Genomic DNA, 3,294 nt, shown 5'->3' on the forward strand with positions numbered 1-3,294 from the left:
TGCATTTACACTTCAAAAATTATAAAATTTGTATTCATTTGTGAAGATTACCTTGTTGGACAAAACGTGTAAGTGTCTTGCATTTTTGTTAAACAGAACTTATTTGTTGCGATAATCCAAAAGTCTATGGGGAAATTAATGGGGTTTCTGGCGAGAATACACGTGTCCTGCTAACTTTGGCCTCAAAAATATGTCATCCCTACGGCACTCTATAATGTCATGGCATTAGATAACAAAATATCAAATCTGCCAACAAATTATGCTCAAGCTTTTCCAAAAACTTTTTTACTGTCTTATTTTGCATATTTCTATACAGAAAGATCATTGGTTTGATACCCATTGAACACACAAACAGATTATCTATGCATTTGTCACGGCTAGGGGCTGGCTGCTAAACCTAAAGCCACGCCCCTTCTCAATTACCACCTCGAGGAGGTCCCCAAAGCCACACCCAATGACCAAACAACACGAGAGCAGGTAAGTATTAAAACAAACTTTATTTAAATATTTAAAATAACTGGGGGAAATGGGGAAAGGGGCAATTAAAACTAACTCCTCTCTGCCTTCCAGACAGGCCACAGCACGGGAGAGGGGCAGAAAGGGGGAAGAGCGACGGGGGCTCCAGGGGCTGGTGACCCAAGTGTAGGGGGGAAGGGACGGGGGAACACAGGCTCCTGCCAATCCCACTATCCGTGGCGCCCTCCTCTTCTCTCCTGGAGGCAAAAGACAAGCAGTATGAATTTTGGGGTTGTATCTCTCTCTCTCTACTGTGATACCTGCGCCACGTCGGGCCGATACTCCTCTGCTCACTCCACTGGGTGTTTCTCTCCACAGGGTTTGACCGGGACGCGAAGACTCGTTCAACCTGGGCTAGGATCGCCTTCGCCTGTTGGCTTGCTGGTAAGTATGGTCTTCCTTCCACAGGTCACTCTCCTGACCTTCGCTCTCGCCTTGTCTCTCTCCTCACAGGCCACTTAGACACAATGACACAGTTAGTGCAGCTTAATTACTTCTCACCTCTCTGCAGTTTACAGCTCAGGCGTGTGTGTCTGCCCACAGTTCGTTCTACTGACGTTCCCTCTGGTTCTCTCTTCCTTTACAGGCAGCTTGGATACAATAACACAGTTAGTGCAACTTGGGTACTTCTCACCTCTCTGCTGTTTACAGCTCAGGCGTGTGTGACCGTCCACAGTTCGGTCTACTGACGTTCACTCTTGTTCTCTCTTCCTTTACAGGCAGCTTGGATACAATAACACAGTTAGTGCAACTTGGGTACTTCTCACCTCTCTGCTGCTTACAGCTCAGGTGTGTGTGACTGTCCACAGTTCGTTCTACAGATGTTCACTCTTGTTCTCTCTTCCTTTACAGGCAGCTTGAATACCATAACACAGTTAGTGCAACTTGGGTACTTCTCACCTCTCTGCTGTTCACAGCTCGGGCATGTATGACTGTCCACAGTTCGTTCTACTGACGTTCACTCTTGTTCTCTCTTCCTTTACAGGCAGCTTGGATACAATAACACAGTTAGTGCAACGTGGGTACTTCTCACCTCTCTGCTGTTTACAGCTCAGGCGTGTGTGCCTGTCCACAGTTCGTTCTACTGACGTTCACTCTTGTTCTCTCTTCCTTTACAGGCAGCTTGAATACAATAACACAGTTAGTGCAACTTGGGTACTTCTCACCTCTCTGCTGTTTACAGCTCAGGGTAGCGCAGCTTTTCCTCAGCTCGCTATACGGTGTTTTGGTCGACAATACTCAGGGCGGCTTACGACAACTGGCCTGCACAGAAGGCAAACGGCGACGATCTTCCTAAGGGGGCGCCGGGGGCAAAAACCCTCTCGGCGGATCCGCTGGTCAGCAGGGGGGCGAATCGTCACACCGTCTCACCGGGCCGAGCGCTGCCCTGTCCTCAATGCCCGTAGGCCGATCGAATACCAGACAGGGGCGCCCCTTTGTAGAGACCACGGGGCGGCGGAACTCCTTCGCCCTTCACTCTGCCACAGATGGAACACACAGGTAAAGTAGCAATATACAGGTACGTGTTTGTACTCACACACACACACTGCCAGCTTCCAGGTTTTCACCGCCGCACTCTGCAACTGTCAACACACCGACGGGGCAACTTCCACGGCCCACACCGTCACTGTTCACTTAAATCGCACACAGCATACAATAGTTAATGTTCACACAGCCGTCAGCCTCTCCGTCTCTTCCTCAGTGGAGGGGATGATGCGGGGTACGTCTGACAAGACACACAGCACTTGCACAGCAACCCACAGCAAATACACAGCACCACTTCAACGTGAAAAGGTTTTCAAAGGACATAGACTCACCCACCACTCTACAGGTGCACACACGCGACGCCCAGCGTCCTCAACTTCGCTAAGGGCAGATGGGGGCGATGACACTACGGCCGGAGCTTTTAGGTCTGCTGCTATGGCGATGTAATCCACTTATTCCTGCGGCTCACCTACCACGCTCGATCGGGGGTAGGGCCGCTTTCCTCTTCCTAGAGCGTTCAATAATACACAAGTTGGTAGCTATGGTTTGAGATCAAATCTAGAGCCAATACTCACGGCGATCTCCTTGGTAAACAGTTTACAACCAGCTTCGTTTCCTTAATCCTTGGTTACTCCAAACGTATCATATTTACCGTTGTTTTCTTCTACCCACAGGGTTTCTGCTTACGGTAACATCCGCTGAGAACTATGAGAGGGAAAAAGAGAAAGTGCAACCAACTGCCAACGTGTAACGGACGAGCACAGCTCCGTACTTCAACTCACAACTAACGCACCAAACTGTCGTTTACACTGTCCTAAAATACTCCTCTGTATGCTGTAATCCTCCAATCAACCGGCGTTTTCCTTAAACGCCCACAGCTGCGCTCTATTTCGCTGATTACAGCCCTTGCGATGCTACCGGATGTCCGGTGTTTCCTCTTCCCGGTCTGGGCGGAAACATCCGGGCGGAACCAAAGTTTCCCGACTTTCGGTTCCGCCCAAAAGATCGTCACCTTGTGACACATTGTTAGTTGTTTTGGATAAAAGTGTCTGCCAAATGCATAAATGTAATGTACTGTAAATGCATTGAACTACTACAATGAACCGTAAACATATTACAAAAATTTTTGACAACAAAAGTTTAATTTAAACTATGTACAGAAACCCAATATTGAAAATTGGAAAGGTGGGAGGAAGCAAATTCAAACTTTAAAGTCAGGTGATTTTCGTATTTTTCCTATCGTGACGTATATTCAATTGAAACGGCTTCTGAAATGAGAAAAAAGGTTGGGTG

At 48.0% G+C, this 3,294-nt stretch overlaps 1 long non-coding RNA gene across 1 annotated transcript; it reads right to left on the bottom strand.

Annotated features, from left to right (window-relative positions):
• Positions 1-478: 478 nt before the first annotated feature.
• On the bottom strand, positions 479-3,019 carry LOC141368775 (uncharacterized). The gene is made up of 2 exons (XR_012372032.1): positions 1,550-3,019; positions 479-1,505 (listed from the first exon to the last, which is right to left on the bottom strand). It is a non-coding gene; the product is annotated as an uncharacterized lncRNA (long non-coding RNA).
• Positions 3,020-3,294: the final 275 nt, after the last annotated feature.

The sequence above is a fragment of the Misgurnus anguillicaudatus genome, chromosome 11 (genome assembly GCF_027580225.2).
Source record: "Misgurnus anguillicaudatus chromosome 11, ASM2758022v2, whole genome shotgun sequence".
Lineage (NCBI taxonomy): Eukaryota > Metazoa > Chordata > Actinopteri > Cypriniformes > Cobitidae > Misgurnus > Misgurnus anguillicaudatus.